Source organism: Portunus trituberculatus, chromosome 19 (genome assembly GCF_017591435.1).
Source record: "Portunus trituberculatus isolate SZX2019 chromosome 19, ASM1759143v1, whole genome shotgun sequence".
Classification (NCBI taxonomy): domain Eukaryota; kingdom Metazoa; phylum Arthropoda; class Malacostraca; order Decapoda; family Portunidae; genus Portunus; species Portunus trituberculatus.
In genome coordinates this window covers 15,448,090-15,465,589 of record NC_059273.1, presented here as the reverse complement: position 1 = coordinate 15,465,589, position 17,500 = coordinate 15,448,090, and the positions used below count along the sequence as shown (strand labels likewise).

The 17,500-nt window shown below is 44.3% G+C and overlaps 1 long non-coding RNA gene across 3 annotated transcripts in view; it reads right to left on the bottom strand.

The window, feature by feature from the left end:
• Positions 1-17,500, bottom strand: part of LOC123506107 — a 132,629-nt gene that overhangs the window by 17,643 nt on the left and 97,486 nt on the right. For all 3 annotated transcript variants that reach the window (XR_006675347.1, XR_006675348.1, XR_006675349.1), the window contains exons 3-4: positions 14,222-14,479; positions 2,996-3,076 (exon numbers count right to left, since the gene is read on the bottom strand). This is a non-coding gene — a long non-coding RNA (uncharacterized LOC123506107). The remainder of the gene's footprint in view (positions 1-2,995; positions 3,077-14,221; positions 14,480-17,500) is intronic.

Genomic DNA, 17,500 nt, shown 5'->3' with positions numbered 1-17,500 from the left:
ATAAAGACATCAACTTGGTTTTAACTTTCAGAAGAAAACTTTTTGCACAGAGAGCGTGCGTCCGTGAACACACACACACACACACACACACACACACACACACACACACACACACACACACACACACCTCATGCCGCAACATACTATTTTCATGTTTTGTTTTTCTCAATATACATATACACTTAATAAATCCAACGCCGCGCCATACGGAAGGAGAGAGAGAGAGAGAGAGAGAGAGAGAGAGAGAGAGAGAGAGAGAGAGAGAGAGAGAGAGAGAGAGAGAGAGAGAGAGAGAGATAAAATGAGTAGGAGGGCATAGTTTTGACACATGACTTAGCGGCTAACGGTCACATCCAATCTCTGTCTTTCCCATAAACTCCAGACCATGAACTCAGCTCCTGAGCGCCACTCCTGGACGTTCAATAATAATAAAATAAATAAATAGATAAAAACCTGAAGGAAAATCGTGTTGATATTAATGAAACTAAGTAAATCAGATAAATAAATAAAACTTGCGTTTAATTACGTGTGTAGGCAATGAGATCAGTTTGCAGAGTTCATCACGGAGCAGCAACTTTATAGGTACGGCAGGATGGGAACTGACTGATCGGTTGCGTCAATTCCATTTATGTTAAGCAGGTTAAGTGATGAAGCACCGCGCCGCGCCGCCCTCCGCCTGTGACACTCGCAGGCAGGCCGGGAATTTATGGCTCTATTCTGACACACATGTGTTTTAGCTGTTCTACATAAAAAGGTAGATAAATAAATGAATAAAAAAAAAAAACCTGGTGCTACTAAATATTTTGAATAGTTATATATAATTTATTCGTTTGTACTTACATTATTTATACACCGAGTTTCAAAAGAATGTAAATTGACATTTTTTTTTATGTTTACCCATGCAGTGCTTTGGCGAGCAAGGATGCGTATTACACTGTCTATTTACCTGTCGCAGATATGTTCTTATTTGGAGCGAGTGCATTTGTTTTGTGGTTGCCTCACGCGGTCAGGAAAAGCCGGGAAAGTTACTGAGGTGGAAGAAATAAGACAAGTTTTGCCGTACTTACCTTTAATAACTTGGTGTATGCATGCGAGGCTCAAAAGCTCGAAGTTTTTATGATGCGTTATTCTCTTGATTTCCTCTAGGACGACTGAGGAACATCACTAAACAATACAAAAAACACAATCATGCACAGTTCATACAAGTTATTTCCAGATACCTTTCTGAACACGCTCCACCAAGCACTAAGTGCCTCTGGTGAGGCTAGGTATGTACCTACCCGCCAAGGCAAGTCATTAGCCAGGAATAAAGTTAAGGCGACGGTTTTCCTGACTCTTTGACAGACGTCTACGAGGTCCATGGCAGTCTCTGATGCTGATGCACCTTCTGGCAGAATTCTCCGTTACCACGATTCACGTAAAAGAAATCGTTTTCCCTCATGAGTGAGCAAAGATCAGGAAAGAAGTTTTACTTGTTCCCAAAGAAAGCCAATGCACGGGACGGAGCTGCGAGCGTGATGGGAGTAGTTAGTCTCCAGTAACGAATCCGCATTTGTCAAAGATGCCGCGCAGACTCGCTCGTGCAAGCTTTTTGATCTCTGCTTTAGGCAAATACTTTTACTCAGGAGCGAAAGTGTGTTTGTCTGAAAGGATGTACTTCCTGAAGCATCATGTTGCCTCGAGGTCATTACTACCTCGGGAATCCAAAGTTTGATGAACTATTGAGTTCGGTATAATTCAAAGTGCAAGGAATTAAAATAAAACAGTAGTTTTGTAAGAATTGCTTTCATCTGATGACGCTTCTGTGTAAAAATGCAAAGCTCATAATTTCACTAGTGTAGTGAAGTAATTTAGCTCTTGAACATTTCCTCGAGCCACCAAAATCTCACGCAAAGAAACCACCGAGTTCAGTCAACCAAGACTCCGGGGAGGGGAGGTCGTGCCTTAGACTGGTGACACTGCCTCTTTCCCTCTCCACCACTACTAACCTCTCATTAAGGCTGCCATCCGAAGGCATTCGTGCATTGGCAAGCCTTTGTGGAATCATCTCTTGTATCTTACGTGGGAGTTAAAATTAATCTTTTCATTTAATCATTCATTGATTTATCTATTTATCTTTAATCTACGCAGAACTTAGTCACCTTAGGCAGCAGCACGCAAGCTATCCTAGGACTCCGAAGGGAATTCGATGATGTACTGAAAGGCAAACCACCTCTCAAAGAGCACGATAGTTTCAAATTCCAGTGAGGTTTGCACGGGGATAGGAGGATGGTGAGGTGGGCAACAAGGAACTTTTTTTTTTTTTTCAGAGACCGAGGCGGCGGCGATCAGCTCAAACATCAACATTAATCAGGAAGGTCATTATGGCCTCATTACGCGGACTTTATCTCACGCTCGGTACACACTTCACTGCCGAGCAACTCACGACAAAATGTGAATGCAATCGCGGCTCCCTCATCCATCACAGGATGATGCTGAGTTTTATGCACTGGCGAACAGCGCCATTTTGCCTTTTCCTAAAGAAAGTTGTAACAGAACTTTTGAATGAACAATCAAGAGCCACTCAATTGTATCATAAAACCAACTGACCAGTATTCATGGCTATTGAGTTTAAGTGATCTTTGCAATGATGAGGTGACAAAATTGTGATATTGTAGCAAATCAACCCAGCAGTGCTTGTTAGTTCAGTAAGTACTGAGGCTTCCAGAAAAAAAAAAAAAAACTGTACTCCGTGACAATGAAAAGAATATTGAGCAAAATGAGCTGTAACAGCGAAAATAACAAAGAAGTGAATATTATCGTTGTGTCTCCGCTCACGCTAGTTACAGCAAGTCGTGATGAGCGTAGATACCTGTCTTGGCACCTTTACCACCTGTCCTGTCACCTTTTCAATCTGTCCTGGCAACTCTACCACCTGCCTGGCACCTTTATCACCTGCCTGGCACCTTTACTACTTGCCTGGCACCTTTACCACCCGTCCTGGTGCATCTCTTACCTGTGCTGGCTCCTCCCTCACCTGTGCTGGCATACGCAAGAGTCCAGAGGCAAAAACCAGCAATTTGATACCGCGAAGACACTGCAAGGATGGGAAAGAATAAATAAATGCTTTATTGTAACATTTCTTACAAGTATTATGTTTTGCTCTAACTTATTACTCATTGATTGTTGTCCTACTAGTACCAATTGAAGTGTTCAGCGAGGTACTTACTTGGATTCTATTTATTTAAAGCACAAATGATTTGTCAATTTGTGAATCTCTCTCTCTCATTCTATTTATTTAAAGCACAAATGATTTGTCAATTTGTGAATCTCTCTCTCTCTCTCTCTCTCTCTCTCTCTCTCTCTCTCTCTCTCTCTCTCTCTCTCTCTCTCTCTCTCTCTCTCTCTCTCTCTCTCTCTCTCTCTCTCTCTCTCTCTCTCTCTCTCTCTCTCTCTCTCTCTCACTCACTCACTCACACACACGGCCCGGTAGCTCAGTGGTTAGAGCGCTGGCTTCACAAGCCAGAGGACCGGGGTTCGATTCCCAGGCCGGGTGGAGATATTTGGGTGTGTCTCCTTTCACGTGTAGCCCCTGTTCACCTAGCAGTGAGTAGGTACGGGATGTAAATCGAGGAGTTGTGACCTTGTTGTCCCGGTGTGTGGTGTGTGCCTGGTCTCAGACCTATCCCAAGATCGGAAACAATGAGCTCTGAGGTCGTTCCGTAGGGTAACGTCTGGCTGTCTCGTCAGAGACTGCAGCAGATCAAACAGTGAATTACACACCAGGGAGCGGCGAGGCAAATTGGCAAGCCTCTTAATGTGTGGGTCCTGCTCACTCAGCAATAAATAGGTATGGGATGTAACTCGAGGGGTTGTGGCCTCGCTTTCCCGGTGTGTGGAGTGTGTTGTGGTCTCAGTCTTACCCGAAGATCGGTCTATGAACTCTGAGCTCGCTCCAAAATGGGGAAGACTGGCTGGGTGACCAGCAGACGACCGGGGTGAATTACACACACACACACACACACACACACACACACACACACACACACACACACAAGACAATAAACATACGATGGCGCTCGTTACGTGTGGTTATTACCTTTCCAACTTATTACCTGTACCTGCGCACCATTGCTTGTACCTGTTAGAGCAACATAAACAGTCCACCCAGAAATAAGCAACCATAGAGGTACTTTTTTAACGAAACTTTACGCCGTAGAGGTTTCCATGGAAGTAAATGTTGTCGTTCGTTGTGTTGGCTTAGTAAATGTGAACTAGGTAAAGGTTCCAGAACTTAGAAAATAGGTAAATATCCTTAATTCAGTAACTGTGGGGGGAAAACGTAAATCTGTATTCTGTGCCTTGTGAGGAGGAGAAAAGGTTATATTTAAGTAAATGTGGTGAGAAGGAAGGAAACCAAGTCAAGGGAGAATAGAAATGAAATAGATTTGTGATCGCTTCTACGTCTAGATTAAAATTAAATTGTGAAGTCAAAGAAAAGGGTTGAAAAATGCAAACGATACCAGTAAAAAGCTAAGAGGAAAATAAATATCCATTCAGTTATAAAAAAAGAAAAATACTCAAACATCTAAAAGAAAAATGATAATTCAATATTAGCAAAAAGAAAAGAGGAGACTGCAAGTAACGTTCACATGAATAAATAATCATAAAACAGACCACGAAAATTCACTCCAGGAAAATGAAAAGGCGAATTCTGCAAGTAATGTTCATGCAAATAGATAAATATAAAACCTTCCCCCGAAAAAAAAAACTTAAGCAAAATACACAGACAAAAATATTTACGTCGTTAAATAAAAAAAAAATAAAGTAAAAAAAACATTTAAAAAAATTGTAATTGAAGAAAAAAGCGAACGAGAGAGAGAGAGAGAGAGAGAGAGAGAGAGAGAGAGAGAGAGAGAGAGAGAGAGAGAGAGAGGTGACATATTGGGTATGGAAATTTAAGTCTGGCTCCCTATGTTGTTTGTGGCCGAGCGGTGGAAATGAGGCTCGTGTTTTGCAGGTGTTCAGAGCAAGTGTTGTTGTAAATATGACGTATAAATATGAATTATGCATGTGTGTGTGTGTGTGTGTGTGTGTGTGTGTGTGTGTGTGTGTGTGTGTGTGTGTCATTTTTTAGATACTCACAGTTGGAATAAGAGAGAGAGAGAGAGAGAGAGAGAGAGAGAGAGAGCGCCTAAATACTAACCTCACTCACTATTCAAAACATGCCAGTCTTCACTAAATCACAAGAAACGTCACTGAACGTACATAAAAAGAAAGATCTGTTCATTTCGGTCCGGTTGACTTCGGCTTAGTTCGCTTCTATTTCGTAAAAAATAAAATAGTAAAGAAAAAAAAGAAACTGCATATTTACCCTCAATTAAACAAACAATCCCCAAAAAAGAGGAAAAAATTAAAAAGCTAAACGAGAAAAAGTAAACAATAACTCATGGATTCTCTTTATAAACTCTACCTGTTTATAACTTTCCCGTTACATTCTATGCATGAAAAAAATAAAATAAAAAGCAAGAAAAAATATTGGTAACTACAACCGTTTGACTACATGTTGGTACACTCGGGGAAAATTCCGCTTATAATTTCGCAATGTAAATTCTGTGATCATAATTTTGTATTTGGGCGTAGAGTTCACCCGGGAAGTAATTACGTGTGAACCAGCACTGGAGGTGTGGAGGCGAGGCGAGGCACGGCGGGGCTCTAGAAACAAGGGAAGGTTTTTTTGAGTGCCCTCCTGTCTTTTATTTACTTATCTATTTTTCTTTTTTTTTTTCTAACTCAGATGATTTTTTTTATTTCTAAGATGTTGGTTGTGCATATGTCATTTTAAGTTTTCTGTCTGTGTGTTTTCATTTATAAGATGTCTCTCTCTCTCTCTCTCTCTCTCTCTCTCTCTCTCTCTCTCTCTCTCTCTCTCTCTCTCTTGCCTGTATTTTTCTCTTTGTTTATACGTTTACTTATATTCTTATTTGTTGGTGTGTAATACATTTCCTATTGCACCAACACACTACACGCTGTCACCCTCAGCGCGACACACGAAACAAGAAGAAACAGCGTCCATTCCAGCGCGGTTTCCATGATGCTGGCTGGCAGACAAGGAAACAGAGACGGCCTCCTTATTGTGAACAACTCCGTCCGATCGATACACTTGCATCACCAATAAACACTGGGCTTCCCTATGGTCATTTCCACTCGGGATGTCACTTGCAGACTCTAGCGATGAACATGATTAATTTCGCAGCCACGGGCCACACACGTACTACATTGTCATGGTTGGCATTCACGGTGCGTGCAAGTAACAGGTTTCGACCCAAGTCACACGGAGGAGCAACATGTGAACTGAAACGGATAACCTTAATAATATATGTTGTGAATTCATTTATCAACACAGGCGACCAATTGCTACTGCACATCACACATTAGTATCAGTCCAGGGTCTTCCTCTACTACAGACATGGAAGAATAATACCGTCAAAAGACTGACGACTTTGTGTACATCAGTGTGTTGATCGACGCCCCATCACCGCCAAGACAGCTAATCCGCCACCTGGTTTCAAGGCGAGATACCATTGTTACCAGCCACGCTACCAACGCACCGGACACATCGCAAAATCTACACATTATCACGCACAAACAGACGGGAATGCCTCACCCACCTAATCTCCGAACACCTATATTTTGGTCTTAGCAGTCTTGCCTTCTCATTCACCGCCCGGAAAACTCTCACTAGTGCCTCCAGTGAAACAACAGATTACAGCGGTGGTGGGGATCGCTGATGAAAGGCACGCCGACTCATGATATCTCGCTGCGTTCTTAAAGCTGCGATGGAAGCGGAGAAAAAGAGCGCAACAAATACCTCAGCTACGTATACTCCGGAGTTGAGTCTTGATATAATATTTAAAGTAAATCTCTTTTGGTGCTCACTCACGAGGCTACGAACATAATCAGTGTTGTAGATTTATCAGATAATTTTATATTCCTATTGTGTGTGTGTGTGTGTGTGTGTGTGTGTGTGTGTGTGTGTGTGTGTGTGTGTGTGTGTGTGTGTGTTTCGTTTTGAATCATGTCATTATCCCCTGCCCTCTACTGACAGGTCTGACGTTGGGATATGGATTCACTCATTGCTGTGTTAACTCGTAACAGAATACATTATAAACCATGGTGGAGGCAACGCTTTCAGACTTAGTTCCCGTTTGAGCGTGAAGATGACAGACGGCACAAGATTGACACGATGGCGGGAGGATCGGTGGAATATTGGAAGGGAGTGTGGTTAGGTGGTCTCACACACACAAACACACACACACACACACACACACACACACACACACACACACACACACACACACACACACACACACACTTCGCCTTGTGGCCACAACAACAACGTCAGAGATAAACTGATCAATTCCACACGAGCGTTGTCTGCGGCTGAGTGACAGGGGACGTCAGGCGGCTGGAGTCATATCGCTAAATGCAGACTAGTACTCTCTAACACCTCCAGCATTCCAGCGCCGCCTCCTTTTACAACACTGCCTCCCTTGCTATCCAAGACACGGTGTATCTGCGGGGAACCAACTCATCCCTTGATTAAATCGCCCTGGGTTCTCGAGCGTCCTCCACACAGTCAAGTTGCAATAATTGATACAACGCGGCTGACCGCCGAAACACAGACCACGGCTCCATTTATCTGAAGCCAATATATCGGCCAGACGAATGACCACACTTGCCACTCGCGTCCAGCCGCAAGGTTCTATTACCATTCGTTTCTCTCTGCTAAAATGACTGATTATAGAAAGTAAGTTTATGCACTTACTCCTCGTTGATTTTTTTCGTAACTTTTACCCGAGATGTCACGACTACAACTATACCGCGGATAGTAATGGAATGCAAGCACAAGTCCATGTATTTCACATAGGCAAAAAAAAAAGTCTGAACGTAATACATGAGTACCAAATTTTGAGAATGTTTGAACTTGAAATTCGACAGAAGCAAGCAGAAACAAACACACCAATCACATAAGTGAGAAGAAAGAAGAGACAGAAACGTGCACACACACACACACACACACACACACACACACACACACACACACACACACACACACACACACACACACACACACCGCGTAGTGTAGTGGTTAACACGCTCGACTCACAATCGAGAGGGCCGAGTTCGTGTCTCGGGAGCAGCGAGGCAAATGGGCAAGCCTCTTAATGTGTGGCCCCTGTTCACCTAGCAGTAAATAGGTACGGGATGTAACTCGAGATGTTGTGGCCTCGCTTTCCCGGTGTGTGGAGTGTGTTGTGGTCTCAGTTCTACCCGAAGATCGGTCTATGAGCTCTGAGCTCGCTCCGTAATGGGGAAGACTGGCTGGGTGACCAGCAGACGACCAAGGTGAATTATACACACACACACACACACACACACACACACACACACACACACACACACACACACACACACACCTCACAAAAACAACAGAACACATGAATAACTGACCTTTGTTAATCTTATTTCTTAATGCATCGAACTCAAATACTGACATCGGAAACTTCACGCAAAGTATTTACATGTCAACCGTGGCGAAGGAAAACAAACAAAAAAAATTAAAGCATATGAATAAATACGATAGGAAAAATATGGCCAGCTTTCAAAAGCACTCAACATCTCAAGACAGATAGTAGACAGTGCCGAATGTGCTGGACGGGATGACTGTCTGAATATTAAGCACTGTTTGCCTTCAGCATTCACGTCCCGTCCACGCTGCTAAGGTAATAATCCTGCACATTAATTATTTCAGTGGGAGGTGAAGGATGAGAGACAACACCTGACATCTAAAGTGGTGTTGATTTAAATACCGAAAAAAACGTAATTTTACATTGTCTTTCCTTTGTGTAGTAATTGCTTAGAGACTTTTTGTAGGGTGTGTGTGTGTGTGTGTGTGTGTGTGTGTGTGTGTGTGTGTGTAATTCACCTCGGTCTTCTGCTGGTCACCCAGGCAGTCTTCCCCATTACGGAGCGAGCTCAGAGCTCATAGACCGATCTTCGGGTAGGACTGAGACCACAACACACTCCACACACCGGGAAAGCGAGGCCATAACCCCTCGAGTTACATCCCGTACCTATTTACTGTTAGGTGAACAGGGGCTACACATTAAGAGGCTTTCCCATTTGCCTCGCCGCCTCCGGGACTCGAACCCGGACCCTCTCGAGTGTGAGTCGAGCGTGCTAGCCACTACACTACGCGGTGTGTGTGTGTGTGTGTGTGTGTGTGTGTGTGTGTGTGTGTGTGTGTGTTTCACTGTTTGATCTGCTGCAGTCTCTGACGAAACAAACAGACGTTACCCTACGGAGCGAACTCAGAGCTCATTATTTCCGATTTTAGATAGGCCTGAGACCAGGCACACACCACACACCGGGGCAACAAGATCACAACTCCTCGATTTACATCCCGTACCTACTCACTGCTAGGTGAACAGGGGCTACACGTGAAAAGACACACACCCAAATATCTCCACCCCGCCGAGGAATCGAACCCCGGTCCTCTGGCTTGTGAAGCCAGCGCTCTAACCACTGAGCTACCGGGTGTGTGTGTGTGTGTGTGTGTGTGTGTGTGTGTGTGTGTGTGTGTGTGTGTGTGTGTGTGTGTGTGTGTGTGTGTGTGTGTGTTTAAATGTTGAATGAAAAAAACGTAATTTTACATTGTCTTTCCTTTGTGTAGTAATTGCTTAGAGACTTTCTGTAGGATGTGTGTGTGTGTGTGTGTGTTTCACTTTCACTGTTTGATCTGCTGCAGTCTCTGACGAGACAGACAGACGTTACCCTACGGAACGAGCTCAGAGCTCATTATTTCCGATCTTCGGATAGGCCTCAGGATAGGCACACACCACACACCGGGACAACAAGGTCACAACTCCTCGATTTACATCCCGTACCTACTCACTGCTAGGTGAACAGGGGCTACACGTGAAAGGAGACACACCCAAATATCTCCACCCGGCCGGGGAATCAAACCCCGGTCATCTGGCTTGTGAAGCCAGCGCTCTAACCACTGAGCTACCGGTGTGTGTGTGTGTGTGTGTGTGTGTGTGTGTGTGTGTGCGTGTGTGTGTGTGTGTGTGTGTGTGTGTGTGTGTTTAAATGTTGAATGAAAAAAAGTTTGAATTGGTAGAATTTTAACAAAGCCTGTCTTTCCTTCCGCCTGCCAGTATAACCTTCCTTCTGTCTGTTTCTTGCCACTTCAGGGAATGCTTAATTAACGTCACTGAGTTTGCTGTACGTTCCCCCCTCTCCTGTCTCTGTCTCTGTCTCTGTCTCTGTCTCTCTCTCTCTCTCTCTCTCTCTCTCTCTCTCTCTCTCTCTCTCTCTCTCTCTCTCTCTCTCTCTCTCTCTCTCTCTCTCTCTCTCTCTCTCTCTCTCTCTCTCTCTCTAAGCTGCTCGCAATTCAAGACATTGGCGAATACAGAGTTAGATCACAAGTGCATTCTACCCTACAGTCTACATTAACAGCCTCATCCAAGTCTAACACACTGGATAGAAATAATAAATCAGTGAAGGAAAGGAAAGTTAAAATGAAATGAAACTGAGGCTTTACAACGCAGGCCACCACACTTACAAATGACAACTAATAGCCAGAATATATTGCGATACCTCGTTTTGTCAGTAAATGTTCCTCGCGCGCCTCTCCTGGCTATGAGTGAAGGGCAGACAAAGGCCACCAGAACGAGCCTGGAGAACCGTGAGGCAAATACTGTGCCGGAGTACAGTGCGCAGAGATACCAAAGGGAGGGCGAAGGATGGGCGAGGGACGGAGAGGGGCAGGGGAGGCCACCGTGCTGCTCACAGGAACTAACTACCTTGGGCCTGAGAGCGATGCAGAGGCCCAGAGGAAGGAAATTCAGCGCCCAACGAGGAGGTCAAGACTAGCTCTCTCCTTTTGAGCAAGCAATTCCATTCTCTCCGTAATGCATGAAGCGCCACTCTCCATGAAGGGACTGTCCAACTCTTGTCCACAATACTTGCAGGGGTCACGCGAGGGTCGGCCCCTTCACCCGAGGACAGCAGAGCAGGGCGCACCGTAAAGCTTCAGGTGATATGGGATCTATCTTGCAGGACCAACAGATGTACGCATGCATACATATGTCTGGTGTTGTTTTTTTATTTGCATCACACACATGGTTCATTGTTATACCCTGGTAGGTAGAGTATCTGTGCATCTGTATTTCCGAATTCCTACAACTTGTCTTCTTTTAAGAGTGAGGTATCGAGGCATTTGCTCCCCTAATTCTAGCTGACGGTTTTGGCACTTTTTGAAGTCTTTGGAGAGCCAGCGCTCAAGTGGGCCTTTTTCTAACTTTCTTTTTTTTTGCCCTTGGCTGGCCTCTTCCCTACGTAAAAAAAAAAAAAAAAAAAAAGGCTCCAGATGACGTATTTCACAAAGCGCCGTCATTTCGCTACGATTGCACTGATTAAGGCGAAAAGGCAAAACCAAACTTCAAAATTACTCGCTGTGATTAGCTTCACCTAGAGTGCAGAGAATGCTGGCGACGTGGGCGTGGGCTTCCCTGCACCAGGAGGCTGAAGCAGGACTGGGTGAAGGGTGCGATGGCGTGTCACCCACCCACTACCTCCCTTTGTCCGCGGCTGCATTCAGGGATGCGATCATTAGAGGGATCGCACGCAGAGTGAGAGCACCTCTCCAGCAGGGAAAGGAACAAGGAAGACCAGATTAGACCTCACATCGACACAAATCTGTTTTCACTCAGTATTTGATTCTCTTGTCGGATTTCATCAAACGGTAATGGTCTTAAGTTAAACATAAACGCTTACGAGTTGTCAGTTGTTGTCAGGCAGTCCCGCCTCTGCTCCCCACCCCGTGACTCATCACAACTCAATATGTAATCTTCCTGGAGCAATGGAGCAACGTGATCCGGCTTGACGCTGAGCCACTGATGGTATTATGGCGAGGTGCACGCAGGACGCCGGTCACAATGGCCGCTTTGAGGAATCGCTCTCTGTCATTCGCCTTGTGTTGGTGTGTCTGCTGAGATCTTCCTCACCATAACCTTTCCCTTTCTCTACTATTACCTGTTTGAACGGCTCTTCTCTTGTACACTTATTTGTATGGCCATTCGTCGGAGTGTGGTACACGCGAAGAATGAAGGATCAGATATAGGAGCGCCGTGTTACCTTCTCGTGGGCTATATTTGGGTTTCTGGTCAATGGGAAGCAGTTGTTTTCAGCCATTGAACTCAGGTAAGATTTGAACAGTAAGTGCACAAGATGAAAGGAAGCATCGCGCAGTCGCCTCCACACAGCTCAATACTGCTTATGATGTATCCTTCCTACACCAACTACTGCTTAACTTACGCTTCTCTGCCATTAATGTTTCTTATTCTGCCGCACATAACATTTTCTGCTGCTGCAACTCCTTGCATATATAATTCTCTCTCTTCCTGACATTCCTCCCTCGTTTCTCTCTAACATTACATTGCTTTGCCTCTTTAGTCCTCCGTCATAATCCTGTCCAAATAAAGCTCACTTCTCAGCATTTTCCTTCTTCATCTGGTCTTTAAAATGTGAGGTACCTCTGATATCTTCTTGGCCACTGTTCCACTACTACTTTTCTCAGAGATTTTTTTTCCTGCTCGACACTTTAGCATGAAAAAGAAATTCAAAGGCAATGCTGTTAAGAGTTAGGTCTCCTTCAGCTAACTTTTGCTAATCTCATGCTAAATTACTTAATGATGCGGTGAACTTTAGAGATTTACATATATTACGAGGATGAACCGAGAAATGAGAAACGTCAGCTGCATGAGGGGGAATCCGACCCTTCTTACATCATCACCCCCTTCATCCCCTTCCCCCTTAATTTTTCTCCAACGCCATCCGCAGAAATTCGGGCAAAACAAATCCTTCCTTGGTTCTTGAATTCGTAGCTCTAAATCTCTCTCTCTCTTAATTACTCATCTTGATTTGCGCTGTATTTCAAGGTACAGAGTGAATAACCCATGTACTTTTCTGCTCTCCTGTAAATCTTGATAGAGTAAATGTGATGAAACGTAATGAAGTGTGAGAAAAGCCGGGGAAGTGTGAGAAAAAGTGGTAAGCGCGAGAAAAAAAAATAAGGAAGCATGGAAAAAGTGGACAAAATGTGGGAAAAAAAGCTGGCGAATGTAGAAAATGAAGGGGAAGCTTAAGAAAATATAGTAGAGAGTGAAAAAAAGATGAAGGTAAGGGAAGAGAATGGTAAAACGTTGTAAAAAAAAAAAAAAGGGGGAACGCTCGGAAAAGAAGCGGAGATAGGTGGAAAAAAAATAGTAGTTGAGAAACGTGGGAAAGTAGAGAGAAGCGTGAGAAACAAGTGAGAAAGTGAAAGAGAAAAGTGAAGAACCGTGGGAAAAAAAATACAAAAACTTGGAATAAAATGAGAAACCGCAGGAAATACTTATCTGCTGTGCTTATATTTACCTTAATCAATTAATTATATATGTTTACACTTGCAGACTTTTATGTATATAAGCATGCATGAATAGATATATGCATAAATCTATTTCTGCTTCTGTCTCTATCTGTCAGTTTAAATACAAACACGTTAGCAGCTGTGCATGGTCTCCGCCAGCCTCGGGTCCCCTTCTCGGTCTTTCGTCAGGGCCCCTTTACGTGTGAAGGGAAGTGGCGCAGCACCATTATGGAATTTCAAGTGCCACGGACGAAAACTATGTCACGGTACTAATATATTCCAAAGCTCCAGCTGAACTAAAACAAATGAGAAAGCACACGCGAGAAAAAATGGTAGGCAATATAAAGTGACAATGAGCGAGTGGCGCGATGGAAGCAAAGTCAAGATGGATGCGGTAACGATGCGTGTTGTGGAAGTGAAATGTAATTAAATACGAACTTTGGTCCAGGAGAGGAGGAGGGCGTCGTAATTACTGAGGCAGGAGTCTGGCCATCACGAGGGAGTCAAGTCGCTTTTCTTGAACCAGTCTGCCTTTACAAAACCCGTGAAATGCGCTTATACTCGTGGACAAAAATCGATGAACATTCATATTAATCACACAACACGAAAAAAAATAAACGTTAAAGAAAATGGACAGGTGGACGTTAATTAACATGGCAAAGCTTTGCATTCAATAGTAAAAATGTTGAAAAAAATGTGTGTTGGCTGGGTCCGATTACAACCCTCCACACAACTCGTATTCAGTATTAATGACCACAAACTGACCTTCCCGTCCTCTCTTCCTTCCCTCCTGCTACGTCACGATCCCTCGATGAGACACTCGACGGAGGAGGCTGAGTGACGTGCGGCGGCGTGTACGGCTGCTGGACGCCACTTCTGAAGGCACAGCAAGGCAGACTAATTGGATGAGTTCTTTCAAGCATCTCACAGGCTGCCCCTCCTCGTCTCCGGCCTCGTCACAAGCCACAAGCCATCGAGTCGTCCAGGGAAGTGTAATCGTCCTGATGTAGTGAAGCCAGTTACCTGAACGGGAGAACAGAGAAGAATGGTAGTAGTCTTGCTTTTAGATTTCTCTTAAATGTCATGACTGAGTAGATAAGAGTGTAGATGCTATCATTGGCACATTCTTCATATAAGCCTACCGTGAATTTTCTCCCTATTGTGGTACTTTTGCGTTAATTCAAGCTGCCGGGGTGCTTTGGCGCAACGGAGGAAACAGTCGTGTGTGACAGACGGCGAGAAGCGAGGCAAGAGGCACAAAATTTAAGGAAGGACTTTTAAGAGGACAGAACTTAGACCATGAAAAGTTTTATTTACCTTTTTGTTTTTTTGTTTTTAGGGGAACGATTCTCTCTCTCTCTCTCTCTCTCTCTCTCTCTCTCTCTCTCTCTCTCTCTCTCTCTCTCTCTCTCTCTCTCTCTCTCTCTCTCTCTCTCTCTCTCTCTCTCTCTCTCTCTCTCTCTCTCTCTCTCTCTCTCTCTCTCTCTCTCTCTCTCTCTCTCTCTCTCTCTCTCTCTCTCTCTCTCTCTCAAATTCGTTACCTACTTCTACATTCTTTATTCTACCTATATGCATTTTAACTTTTTTATTGTTCTATATTTGCTGGAGTCTTTCCTTCACATCAAAGAGCATGGCAAAGCGCCTCTGGCGAGAGGCATGGGACTCGGCTGATGGCAAAATAAAAGGAAAAAAAGTAGACATTGTAACATTTCAAATAATTAATTCCTTCTCTTCTTTCTTGTTCATATCTTCCTCCTCCGTTCATATTCATCTTCTTTTTTATTCATTTTCTTTTCCATTCTTCGTTCCTATCTCTCTCTCTCTCTCTCTCTCTCTCTCTCTCTCTCTCTCTCTCTGCTGACTTTGCTCCCTTTCTCCCTTCCTGCTGAGTTACCGGTCTTCCTCTTTTTCCCTCCTTGAATCACCACCTTCCCTCAATGTCCTCTTCCTCCTCTCAAGACCTCGACTAAAATAGTGTTGAAAGGGGCGGGTTTTACGGACGTCCCATGACACCTCGCGACCAAAGCACAAGGTGGCGTCTTTGGGTCACGTCAGATCAGGATTCCAAATTCAACCTCCGCAGCTTCTGAATTCTTGCCGGTGGTGGATATTCTCGTTCTTCGGAAGCCGACGTCGTGCACCACCGGCGAAGCAAAACCTGGGCGAGTGACGTGATCCGGGGCGACGTGGCGGCGAAAAAGGTGCGAAAAAATATCAGTGATCCTCTTTTCTTCCATGTTCGTTCGGTCTCTCTTTTTTCTGTGTTCTCAGATGATTAGTCGCCGTTAACAACTGGTGAGTTATCAAAGTGTAATTGGTAGAAAGCAACTGCCAACAAGTCCAAGGTCTTCACTCCTTCTTGAGGTGTATCAGTCGTCACAGGTCACGGTACTGGTCAGGACGGAGTGAGTTTCTGCCACCCAGCTTGTCAGGTGAAGGTTTTTCTTTTTTTATATTATGGCCTATAGCGCTTGTAGGTATACTTGAAGAGTATGGGAAGCGCTGTCCAGCTTCCACACATTAGCTGAGCAAGGAATTTTATTTATAGTGGTACCCATATCACTTATATCACCATCCACGCGCATCTTTGGTGTAGGACAATTAAACCTCCACCTAGAACCTGGGTATCATGGTGATATGTAGGTGACTTTAAACCCTTGACAAATGATAAAGTTTCAAGACGCCACGTAGAGGGATTCGAAACTACATATGGATGTCTGCCTGATCCCAAGCTCACCACCTTATCCACTATACCACTGCCTTCCTACACTGCCTTACTTCTCTCACCACATTCACTGACCCACAGTGAAACAGTGAAACAGTGAAACACGCGTCTGTCCCTGTAAGACTAAAATAGAGAATGAGATGTTTGCTTTGTTCCATATCTGATTACAGCTTCACTCATTTCTTTTCAAGGAGTACTGTACTGCAAGAGTTTCCAGCAAGGTAGAGTCCAGCAAGGTAGTACTCTTATATTCTTGTGGTTCCCTCAGACACAAATCAACAGAATACAAGGTAATTTAATAATATGGCACTAAATATCAATGGAAGTACTCACACAAGCAAAACACACTGAAGCAAAATATATCACTTTCCAGCACACAACAACACTATGAAGACTACTGAGCTAGGCCTCCAACACATCACTCCAGTTCCTACCTCAGCCACCACACGATGACCCACATAGAGAGTGCCAGCAGAACATAGAGGAATCCTAAGCTAGAGACGAGGCAAACAGCGCGGCGTCCAGACCTACTGCCCTAACAAGGCCCCGCAAGCCTCGCATGTCTCGGAGCCGTCACTTGATCGTTCTCACAACTCCTCGCCCTCCGCCCATAAGAACCTCAGGACAGCGGTGGGAGCGTCATCATTATCGCCATAAGTACCTGAGCCCTCTGTGTCGGACTTGTATTGAGGAGGAGGAGGAGGAGGAGGAGGAGGAGGAAGAGGATGTTGATATTGACGAGAAGGAATTGAAGGAAGAAGGTAGGGAAGTGAAAAAGGAGTTAGACTAGAGAAGATAAGGATTACTAGGATATACAGCAAAGATGGACAGGAAATGAGAAAAAGAGGAAGACGAGGACAAGGACAAAGACGAGAGCGCTGACAACGAGCAATAAGGGGAATGAAGAGAAAGGCGAGGGGTAAACAAGACAGGGAAGGAAGGAAACTAGAATAGACCTGGAGGAAGAAGACGAGGAGAGAGGGATTAGATGAAGGAAAAGAAGGATTAGGGGGAGAGAGAGATGATAGAGAAAGAAGCAGAGGAAGATATGAAGGAAGAGGAGTTACATGAAAGAAGAGAACAGTGTAGAAGGAAAAAAAAAGAGATAAACGAAGTGAGGAGGAAGATGAAGAGGAGGAGGAAGTGGAGAAGACGGGTAGAAAAACTCAGAGTAAGTTATTTAGTTATGCAGCCCCAGCGAGTAAAAATAGAAACTGGAAGAATCTCGGGACAAAATGATCGCGTCTGGTCAAGTTACGCAGTTTCACATTGAGCTTCCCAATGCATCACGTGACCCGGCGCAGCTCAACCGTCGTTTA